Below are 13,155 nucleotides of genomic sequence, written 5' to 3' on the forward strand. Positions count from 1 at the left end.
GTAGTCATCTGGTAGATCATTTGTAATTGGGATGACGTTCATAAACTGAAGATGGCTGATGAATTGTCGTTGAAAGAAAGGTAGCTGATGTATCAGATATCACTGGCACTGTAAACCGTGGGTTGCTCCCTTGTTGAACTTTCGAAAAATGACCTTCATCTGCAGATATGTTGTGATATCTATTTGGAAAATTTGAAGGCTCCACCATCAGTCCATTATAATTGCTCAGTATGGGAGACAAGATCCTGTACTGAGAAGTAGAAGCTGTAGTTGTAATGAAGTTCAAAACACGGCCATTTGCTTCCGTGTAGCTGCTTTGAGAGTGCCCGTTGACAGTGGTCAACTGATTTAAAATAGCACGTTGATCCTCTACAATTTGTTCTGGTGGTCTTACTGACATTGATGATGGAGGAGAAAAATCACCTCTGATTGGGTTATTTATATCACATATTATGTGGCTAATTGAGGGCTTTCTTATTAGAGGCATGTTTAAATTTGTAGAAAGTAAAAATGCACATTCTCCACTAGTGTCAGCCAGAAAAATAGAATTATTATTATCCACATTACACCCTGCTTTAAAGTGCTTCTTTTTGGAAACTACAGCCAATGAAGATAACAGAGAGGCATTTTTAATCTCAACTCTTCTTTTTATTCTCACTAAAAGCTGGGGACAGGCTCGTTTAAAATTTGGATTATGATAGAAGTGCAGCTACAACCAAAGGAGAAAGATTTTAGTAATTTTTATCCAAAATAGAAGGCTACAATAAGCCTAACCTATAAAACCTCAGATTTCACGTTTACTATGCAAAGATAATATCATCAGAATATGAACATTGCTGACGATATTTTGAAGTTCCTTGTTTGGAAAATGCATATTTAAATATTATACTCATGAAATTTTAGGAGTTAGCATTTGCAGTAATGGTGAATGCCACTTTTTAAAAGCAGCTTTTCTACCTATATTTAGATTTCTGGTAATATTCATAGTTGCAAGCAAAGTTTCTCATAATCTTGACTACTTAAGGCACTGTCCTCATTTTTCAGAAAAAAATAATGGATTTAAACACTAGTAGTTTTATACAATTTTCAAAATCCAGCTTTACATTCATATTACCGAAGATTGATGTATAAAATAAAATTTTATATATGTTACCAATTGGTAACAAAAATTTCCAAATACCTTGCTTAAAACAGAGACTTCTTTTGCTTCTGCCAGAAAGTCAGCTAGACAAGCAGACCTTTGAAAATTCTGCTGCACTTTACTAAACCTATAAAGATTAAGCTGTCTAACTAAACTTTTCATACTTCCAGTTCCAAATATTCTGAAAGGGGGCTTTATTTCCAAAACTTCCTTCTTAAAGACATCTTCATCAATCACTATGGAAGTTCCATTATCATCCCACCAGATGGATTTAAATTGGTCATTCCCAGCCATTTTCCAGTGTTTTTTTGTAAATCTCAGTGAAAGAAAATCATTATCTTCATCTGGTTCAGAGACACAAAATGCCTAACATGGTGTTTTTATCAAGGATTTTTCAGACAAAGTCTGAAAAGCATTTTCTTCAAACATAGATCTCAAGTCCAAGTCCCCAGAGAATGATTGATCACACAATAGAGATTTACCAGAGTTTTCTGAACCTGTTGGTCTAAATTTACTAGACACATCCTGAATTTCTGAAGAAATATGTGCCATCTCAAATAACTTTTTCTACAGCTTCTTTCCTAATCTGCATGATTTTGAGCACTGCAGCTTCAAATGCTGCTTTGGCAGGCCTGCACAGATAAACTGCTAGTCTATAACAATGGTTCTCAACCTTAGTAGATGTGACATCTCAAAACGAGTTGTCTCCTAGCAACTCAAGTGTAACATTCAGCTAGTGTTTACTTCTCATTCATCCAGTTAATATGAAACATATAGGATGCTTATTTTTATAGTGTGATATGCAAATATTATCCACACAATATCTTTTTAAATAATTTAATTTTGGGGTCTATGAAATAAATCCAATCTCCATACTTTTGTACACAAATTTATACCAGATCCGTGAACAGAGTATAAATAATGCACAAAATATATAAAATAATTTTAAAGTTATGGAATTTAAAGTGAAATTTGTGCAAAACCTGTACAGAAAATGTAAAACTATTTCATCATCATTTGTAATTAAACTGAAATATAATTTGATTTGGAAATGGAAGTAGGTATTTATCTGTGTTGATTACAATAAGTAACTATATTCAAAACATGAGAAGAATAAATATCAGTTTATTTGGTATGTTTATAAATAAATGTTAAATATTTATGAAATAAAATTAGATTAAAATAATAAATCAAATGTAAGAAATTCCAAACGGGTCAATTTTTGTTTTAAATTGTAATTCAGTGCTATTAGTAATAAATGTAATTTAATATTCTACTCTAAATTACAGAAGAGCCAACCTTATTGTATATTTACAAATGTTTATTTTTTGCCATTCTTTCACTCAGAGGTTTCTCAGTCCCTAGAAGGAAAAATTTTTCTTGTCATCTTTATAATCCATTTTCTTGTGGATTCTGTTAAGTGTTTCAAAATGATGTTGATAAATACAGTTATGGACAAGGTCCTGCATTCTATCAGCATTGAATCCATTAAAGGGCAAAGAATCAAAAAACAAAGAAATAACAGTATATGTTGGTTGACGTGGAAAGACCAGGTAATGCATTCTAGGAAGCAATATGTTTCCCAGTCCTTAAACAGTTGGCATTGTAAGTATAATACAGCAATTTAAGGGAAGTGCTTTGTGTACTAATTGTAAATAATAGCTATGTTCTGTATCAGTAAACTGTAGTAAATCCAGTTCTTCCAAAATTTATATTCTTTATTTAGAAATAAATTCCATTAATTATAAGCCAAATTCAAAATGAGTGATAAAATTTTTAAATAAATAAATATACACTCAAACTACAATGTAAAATTTTCCTTCACTATCTGTAAATTCCATTCTAAATAAATAATAGCAACCAGACTTCATGGCATATTATAAGTATTATTAAGTATAGTTAAGTTGGATTTAGTGCTCATTCATAAATATTATTTAACATACAAAAATGAATATATGTTGCACCACCATTAAAAAAGAAAGAATTAAAAAATAACAATCTCAATAAATGTAGGAGAATTATTGACAGATCAGATCTTAATTTTTTATAAAAATATTCTTTACAAATTTGCTCTAGATAGAATGTAACTAAACATAATAAAAGCCTTATAGGAAAAACCCATGACTAACATCAAGTTCAATGTTAACATACAGGAAGCTTTTCCTCTGGTCTAGTGATAAGAAAAAGTAGCTCATTTTGACAAGTCCTAAATTACACTACTAGAAGTCTTAGTCAGAAAAACTAGTCCAGAAAAATATAAAAGGCATCCAACTTGTAAAAAAGCAGTAAAGTTTTTACAGATGACATAATTCTGCATAGATAGAAAACTCCATAGGCTCCTCCAGTGACTGTTAGAACCAATGAACAAACATAGTAAACTTGCAGAATACAAAATCAATATACATATATATGTTGCATTTTTATATAGTAACAACAAATTATCAGAAAGATAAATTAGGAAAACAATTGTGTGTGAATTTATACCAACAAGAATAAAATAGGAATAAATTTGTTAAGTGAAATAAAAGAACTAAACATAGATGTATAAATTACAGGGGCAAGAAATATATGTAAACAAAATAAATAGAAAGATATTCTGTGCTCATGGACTGTGTACAATGTGAGGAAATATTCTAATCAAGTTTTTACATGTTCAATCTCCCCAGCACTAATTATTGAGGAGAATGTCTTTACTTCATTTTATACTCTTGCTTCCATTTTCATGGGTTAATTGAACATAGGTGTGAAGGATTATATCTGGTTGCTCTATACTCTTCTATAGATTGGTGTCTGTTTCTGAGCCAGTATCATGTTGTTTTAATTACTAAAGCTTTGTAGGACTGTTTAACATCAGAGATCTTTACACCATTAGTTTTAATACTCTTTTTCAAGATTATTTTGGCAACTCATGTTCTTAGTGGTTACATATAAATTTTGAAATTATTTATTCTACTTAATGGAAAAATCTCATAGGTATTTTGACATGAATCACACTAAATATAGATTCCTTTGATTAGTATGTTTGTTTCAACCACATTGTTTCACAACATTAACATAAGAGATCTTTTCATTCCTTTGGATCAGTTTTAATTTCCTTCACCAATATTTTCTGTTTTTTAACGTATAGGTTTTCACCTTACTTGTTACCTTCATTTCTAGATGTTCTTAACATATATATATAATTATATACATAATATTTTTAAACTCCTTTCCTACACAAATACAGCAGGCAGAATGCAGTGGCAAGACATATTCAAAGTCCTGAATGAAAGAAAATTTTAATCTAAGATACTTTATCAAGCAAGGCGATCTTTTAGAATAGAAGGAGAGATAAATAACTTCCACAAAAGGAAATACTAAAAGAATTTAGAAAGAGAAAAAGAAATAATGAAAGATCTACTCTAATTTAAAAGGAAGCAGGATGCCATAGAAAAGAGAAAATTATAATTAGAAAGGCAATAACTAAAATGACTTACAACAGAATAAATATGATGCTGTAAAACAGGACATCAAAATTTTTAAGGGCCAGAGAGTGAAACAGGACAATACAGAGTATTTTCTCCTTTTTTCTGTTTTCTGTAAAATGGGTAAGAGTTTGTATTCTTATCAGTTAAATTAAACAGATATTGTACGGGTCAATATAAATACAAAACAATGTAACCATAAGTCAAAATCTTACAATGAAGTCACAAAGCCAAAAGGAAATCAAGATAAAAGAAAACTTATCAAGCCACAAAAAGAAAAAGAAATGAACAAAAAGGAAATACCAAATCAACTGGAAAATGAAGTTCAAAATGGAAATAAACACCAGTCTATCAATAATTATCACAATGGTTAATGGACATTGTGGTTCAATCAAAAGATATATATTGTCAGGTGGGATAATATAACAAGACCCTACATTATGAAGCATACAAGAGACCTACTTTAGAAAGAGGAACAGATATCAATTGAAAGTCAGAAGATGGAAGAATATATTCCATGCAAATGCACATAACAAGAAAGCAGGACTAGTAGTACTGACTTCAAACAAAAGAGACTTCACAAAAAAGGACATAGACAAAGATAAACAAGGACATGATATAATGATTAAAGGAGCAATACTAAATGAGGGTATTATACTCATTAAGATATATGCACTCAATATAGGAGCACCTAAATACATAAAGGAAATACTAATAGATAATAAGAGAGAAATCACTGGGAACACAATCACAGTAGGAGACTATAACACCACATTACCATCAATGGAATGGTCTTTCACACAGAAAATTAATAAGGGAAAAAAGATACTAATAGACATGATTAAATAATTGGAGTTGGTTGATACATTCAAAGCATTACTTCTACCCAAAACAGAATATACATTCTTTTCCAGTGCGTATGGTGCATTTTCTAGGAAAGATTATGAACTCAGGCATTGAAGAAGTCTCAACAAATTTAAGAAGATAAAAATTATTTCAAACAACTTTTCTGTGTATAATACCATGAAAAAAGAAATCAAACACAGAAAAACAGGGAGAAAAATGTCAGCATCCAGATTAAAAACATGGTACTAAAACAAGTGGGGGGGTGATCAAGTAAAAGAAGAAAATATAAAATATCTTAAGAAATATGACAAAACACTACACAAAGTCTAAGGAATACAGTTAAAGCAGACTTTAGAGGGAAGTTCATAGTGACAAGGTCCTCCTCAAAGTAGAAGAACAATTGCAAGTAAATAATCTAATGTTCTATGTAAACTAATCAAGAAAAGAAGAGCAAACAGAACCAAAAGTCAGCAGATAGAGGGAAAATTTAAAAAAGAAAGAAGAAATAATTGAAATAGAGATTAAAAAATAGAAAAAAAATCAATCAAACTACTTTTGAAATAGTAAACAAAATTGACAAATCTCTGGACAGACTCACCAACAAGAAAAGAGAGAGAACACAAATAATATAAAAATGAAAATGGAGAAACTACAAAGTGTACAACAAATTTACAAAATATCATAGGGGAATTACATGAGCAACTGCATGGAAACAAACTGGATAACCAGGAAGTAATGGATAAGTTTTTGGAAATATTCAGCCCACCAATATTGCATCTAGGAAAAAGTAACCATTTGAAAAGACAGATCACCAGAAATGGAATAGAATTATCAATAAAATAAAAAAATCTCTGTAAACAAAATTCAGACCCAAATAGCTTCACTGGGGAATTTGACCAAACATGCAAAGAAAAATCCATACCAGTCCTCCTCAAACTCTTCCAAAAGATTGATATGGTGAGAGTACTCCCAGACTCACACCATAAGGCCAAAATCAACCTGATAATGAAACCAGACAAAGACACTACCCCAAAAAGAAAACTATAGGCCAATATCATTGATAAACATAAATGTAAATGTGCTTAAGAAATTATTAACAAACAGAATCCAACATCACGTAAAAAAAAATCATGCACCATGGTCAAGTTTGGTTCATCCCAGGAACACAAGGATGGTTTAACATAAGCAAATCAATCAATTGTGATACACCATATCAACAAAAGAGAAGACAAAAATGATATGATCATCTCATTAGATGTAGAAAAAGGATTTGATAAAATTTAACACCTATTTGCAATAAAATTTCTTATCACAGTGGGCATAGAAGGACCATATCTCAACATAATGAAAGCTATTTATGAAAAAAATATAGCTAGCAAAATACTCAATGGTGAAAATCTGAACCCCTTCCCAAAAAAGCCTGAGACAAGACAGGATGCCCATTCTCACAATTTCAATTCAATATAGTCTTGGAAGTCCTAGCCACAATGTTCAGGCAAGAAAAAGAAATAAAAGTTTCAGACTGGAAAAGAAGAGGTAAAATTGTCACGATATGCAGACATGACACTATATACAGAAAAGTGTAAAAGCTTCACAAAAAATTACTTAGGGTAAAAAAGGAACTGGGCAAGGTACCCAGAGTAATGTATAAAAACCAATTGTATTTCTTTACACTAACGTTGAATCAACAGGAAAACAAATTATAGAAACAACCCCTTTTATAACTGCACCAAAAACTATAAAATATTAAGAATATCTCTGACCAAGTAGGTGAATGACTTATACATGGAGAACAAGAAAACATTGATTGAGGAAATCAAAAAACATTTGAAGAATTGAAAAGATACCCAATGGTCTCATAATGGAATAAATAATATTGTTAATATGGCAATACTGCCCAAGGCATTCCACAGACTTAATGTGATTTCCTATCAAATTATGCAAAACATTTCTTTTTAGGACTGAAACAAATGATCCTAAGATTTATATAGAAACAAAAAAGATCCATAATTTCCAAAACAATACTGAAGACAAATAAAGAGGCTGCAGCAATAACCCGCCTGGTCTCCATACACTATTGCAGAGCTACAATAATCAAAATGACATGATATTGGTACAGAAACAGGCATATTTACCAATGGAACAGAATAAAGAGCCTAGGAATAGATCTACAGTCCAATGTACAATTAATATTTTACAGAGTAATCAAGAATATGACAGAGAAAAGACCATCTCTTCACCAACTGTTGTTGGGAAAACTGGATAGAGGCATCAGAGCAATGGAGTTAGAACACTCCATCACTCCATACACAAGAATAAACACAAAATGGCCTGAAGAGTTAAATATAAGGCAAGACACTGTAAATCTCCTAGAAGAAAACATACACAAAACACTCTGAGATAAATCTCAGCAATGATCTCCTAGAACAGCGTATCCAGGTAATGGATGTAACAGCAAAATTAATAAATGGGACCTAATTAAACTTATAAGCTTTTGCACAGCAAAGGGAACCATAAACAAACGAAAATGACAACCTACAGGATTAAAAAAAATATTTAGATGTGATGAAACTGACAAAGTCTTAATTTCCAAAATATAAAGACTTCATACAACCTAATAATAATAATAAAAATCAAGAAACCCTATCTGAAAATGGGCAGAAGCCCTAAACAAGCAATCCTCCATTAGAGACATATAAATGTCACATAGAAATATGAAAAAAAATTGCTCACTGTCATTATCAGAGAAGTGCAATTTAAACCTATAATGAAGTATCACCTCACGATAGTCACAATGGCCATCATTCAAAGTCCACAGACAATAAATTCTGGGGAAGCTGTGGAGAAAGTGAACCCTCCTACACTGTTGGTACAAGTGTAGTTTGGTGCTGTCATTGTGGAAAACAGGATGGGGATTCTTCCAAAGAATAAAAATAGACTTAACATAAAATCCAGAAATCTCACTTCTGGGTATATATCAAAGAGAACACTAATTAAAAAGTCACCTGCACCCCAATGTTCTTAACAGTGATATATACAACAGCCACGAAATGGAAGCACCCTAATTGTTCATCAACAGATGGCAGTATGCAGAATTCATGCCATATTTACACAATGGAATAATATTCTGGCATAAAAAATGATACAGGAATGACATTTGCAGCAAAATGGATGTCCCTAAAAAGTGCCATTCTGATTGAATTATGCCAGAAAGAGAAAGAAAAATAACACATGACATGATATATGTAGAACCTTAAAAATAAATTTGGATGAGAACACTATGATTTGATCTACAAAACGGAAACACCCTTGCAGATCTACTTAATAATCTTATGGTTTCTACAGAAAGGGGATAGGACAGAATATATTTGGGAGCTGAAGATTTATAAATGTTATCCATTATATATAAAACTAGATTGTTTCAAGACATCATTTGTATGACACAAGGCAGTATGTTAAATATCGTGAAGATAAATTTAATAGGAACACAAATATATGCATGAAGTGGAACACTGTGCTATACACCACAGATTGACACATTGTAAATGGCAGTATTTCAATGATAAATAAATGAATAAATAAGTAAATAAATAAATAAGTAAATAAATAAATAGATAGATAACATTTAATAATAAAAGAAATACAAAGATTCACACTACTTAACATTCACCTCAAGAATCTAAGAGTAAACAAAAAATAAAGAAGAAAATTGAATGAATGAGAGTAAGGCAAATAACAAGAGAAACAATTGAAAAAATAAAAAAAATACCTAAGTCTGTTTCTTTTAAACATAAAGTGGACAAATGTTTAGGTTCACTAAGAAAATAAAGACTGAAATAAAATTAGAAATAAAAGAGAAGATATTACCACTGATGTTGTAGAGATGCAGAGCATCATAAGAAATTACCACTAGCCAACAAATTGAATGACCTAGAACAGAAGACAAATTCCCAGAAACATATGTCTTCCAATACTAAATCAAGAAGAAATTAGCAAGTAAAATTTTGCAAAAGTGTGTATGAGTAAATCAGTAATCCAAATCTCACAAACCAAAAAATATTTACAAGAAGACTTTACCGGTGTATTTTGTCATACATTTGAAGACAATTTTTCACCAATTCTTCCCCAAATCTTCCAAGAATTTGAAGGGGGTGAAAGTTTCCAAACTTGTTTTATGATGCCAGCTTTATTTGCATAACAATTTTAGAAAGGACACTATACGCAAAATATAGAATATTAGCCCTGATGTACGTTTGTGCCAAAATTCTCAACAAAACACAAGCAAAATGAATTCAACAACACATTCAATATATCATACACATACATGAGTAAAGAGATTTATCCCTGGGTTTAAGGATACTTCAAAATATTCAAATCAATAAAGGTGACATGCCACACTAATAGAATGAGAAGTAAAACTCACATAATCATCTCAGTAGGTGCAAAAAGAGCATTGTATATAATACAACACCCTTTAAGATACTCCCAACAAATTAAACTAACCCTGTCAGTGGCAAGATATCATATACACACAAACACTGTGTGGAGAGAAGCGAAGAAGTTCCCTGTTTATTTATTCTTAGAAGAAGCATTTATACAGGACATGCACAATAACTCACATATCATCTAAGTTATAACAATGTTAATAAAATTAAACTATTTATGTCCCCATGCTCCTGCAGTAAGCACAGGATGTTATATGATAAAGGATTCTTTTAAAGTTCATCACGGAATTTCATTAAGTAGGCCATCTCTTATCCAGCAGGCTGTTCCTGTCTTAGGTTGTCTTCCTCTGAGGATCTTACCCAGCATAGGCTATCCAGCCATCCATACTGGATACATTTAGTAGGCCATTTCTTCTCCAGCCTGGATATGTGACATTCCTCACAGCTTGTTTACCAGTTCAGCCCATGGGCTTATTCTCTAGAGCCTTCTGACATGGGCCTACAAACACAACATCCCTTGACAGAAAAATGGATGATGAAAATTTGATGTATATATGCAATGGAATCAATACTTTGCATTCCTATCAACAGTGTCCACGGTGTTCCTTTTTCTCCACAATCTCACCAACATCGATAACTTTTCTTTTTGAAGAGAGCCTTCTGACAAGTGTGAGGTCTTGTCTCAGTTTTGGCTTATGACTTTCCTAGTAATTAAATCTGTAAACATATTTTCATGTGTCATTTAGCCAACTTTATGTTTTCTACAGAAAATTGATTCAGATCTATCTATTCAGTTCCTATGGACATTTTTTTTAATTGGATTGTTTGGTCTTTTTTGTTGTTGTGGTGTATGAGTTTGCCATTTATTTTGGATATTAACATGAATGGAAAATATCTCTTTCAAATATATTCTCCCATTTTGCTGGTTGAATTTTAATTTTATTGATCATTTCTTCTGCAGTGTAGATGTGTTTAGACTGATACAATAATCATTTCTTAGTTTTGCTTCTGCTTCCCTTGGCAGAGGACACATATGAAAAATCAAATTAAGTCAAGTGTACTTATTATATTTTACCCTAGGATTCTTTGTTCTCAGGTTTCAAGTTTTATATATCCAGGAGTGGAATTGCTGGGTGATATGATAGGCCTATATTTATTATTTAAAGGCACTTCCATACAGTTTCCAAAGTGGTTGCACCAATTTTCATTCCCAACAACAGCGTTGGAGAATCCCTTTTTCTCTACAACCTCCAAAGTCTTTAATATTTGTAGACATTTGGATGACAGCCCTTCTCAATAGTGTGATGTAAAACATTGTTTAATTTTTGTCTTGCCTTTGTATATTGATTAGCAATGTGAGCATATCTTTATGTTCCTGTTTGTCATCTGTGTGTCTTCTTTGGAGAAATGTCTTCTGCTCATTTTCTGGCTGAGTTGTTTGTAGATATTTGAATTGGAGTTATATGAACGATTTGTGTATTTTAGAAATTAGCCTCTTGTTGATTGCATTGTTTCCTAATGTTTTCTCCCATTTGGAAGTTCATATTTTCATTGTGTTTATTTTGATGTGTTGAAGCTTTTAAGTTTAATTAGGATGTATTTGATTATCTTGTTTTTAATGTTTTCAGATTTGGAGAGTGACATAAGAAAACTCTACGACAATTTATCTCTTGTTTTGCCGATGTTAGTTTCCAGGAGTTATCTTGTGTCATTTATTTGATTCAGATATTTAATACATTTTGAGTTTATTTTTGTACAGTGCGAGGGAGTGTTCTTATTTCATTGATTTACATGTTGCTGTCTAGTTTTCTCAACATCACTTGCTGAAGACTGTGTTTTAGGCATTGTATATTTTTGTTTACTTTGTCATAGTTTAGTTGACCATAAGTGTGATGTTATATTTCTGCCTCTGTGTTCTGTTCCATTTATATCGCTGTTTGTTCATTTTCCAATATTGTGCTGTTTTGATTACTGTATTTTTGTAATAAAGTCTGGTTTCTGGGAGGGTTATGGTTTATGCCTCCAACTTTGTTCTTTTTGCTCATTGTTTCTTTTACAGTTCTGTTTCTTTTGCAGTTCCTTACAAATCTTAGGACTTTTTTTATTTCTGTGGAAAATATCATGTAGTTCGATCTGAATCACTTTATATCTGTAGACATCTTTTGTAGTATGTATATTTTAACCATATTAATTCCTCTAAAGTAAGACCTTGAGATTTCATTCCATTTCTTTGCATCATCTTCAAATTTCTTTTTCAGTGTCCTATTGATTTTATTATCTTGGATTTTTCATAGGTTTTTCATTTTTTGATCTGATTTCAAATGTATGTTTTAAAATTATGTTATATTTCATTGTTAGTGTAAATAAATGTGACAGTTATTGTATATTAATCATGAATCATGCTACTGTGCTAAATGTCTTTATTAGTTTTAGTTGTTGTGGTGTGGAGAATAATTAGGGTTCTCTATATAGATTATTATGTCATCTAAATTAAAAACAGTTTTACTTCATTCAATACAACTTGAATAAATTTTTTTCTAGTACGATTGCTGTTGTTGGGACATCCCATAATGTGTTTAATAGAAATGGTGTGTGTGGGCATCCTTGTCTTATTCCTTAATTTGGCTTTCAGTTATTCACTTTTGCATATTATGTTGTCTGTGGTTCTGTAATTAATGACTTTAGTTATGTTGAGATATATTTCCTGAATCCTACTTTGGTAAGAGGTTTCTGTTGTTGTTGTTGCTGTTGTTGTTGTTGTTGCTGTTGTGCTTTTGTAATGAATAAATGCTGAATATTGTGAAATGGTTTTTATGGGTTTTTTGGGATGACCACCCGTTTTCTCTTTTTCTTTTATAATGTGTTGTATCAAACTGATTGATTTGTGTATGTTGAACTTCTCTTGTGACCCTGCAATGAATCCAATTTGTTTATGGTGTATGATACATTTTAGGTATTGCTGGATTTAGTTTGCTAATAATATTTTGTAGAATATTTGAATCTAAATTAATCAAATGTATTGGCTTGAAGTTCTCTTTACCCGTACAATATTGGTTTTGCTATTAGGGTGTTGAAATCTCCATAGTATTAATTTGGGGGTTTCCCACATCTTCACTATTTTTGAATAGTGTGGAGAGTATAAGTCCTGCTTTGTATTTTTGAACAGTTATCCAATGGAGCTGTTTAAATCTGCACTAATGTTTAAAAATTTTTTTAAATGCAGATTCTATCTGTCTTCTAGTAATCAGTTTGTTCAAAT

The sequence above is a fragment of the Vicugna pacos genome, unplaced genomic scaffold, assembly GCF_048564905.1.
Source record: "Vicugna pacos unplaced genomic scaffold, VicPac4 scaffold_103, whole genome shotgun sequence".
Lineage (NCBI taxonomy): Eukaryota > Metazoa > Chordata > Mammalia > Artiodactyla > Camelidae > Vicugna > Vicugna pacos.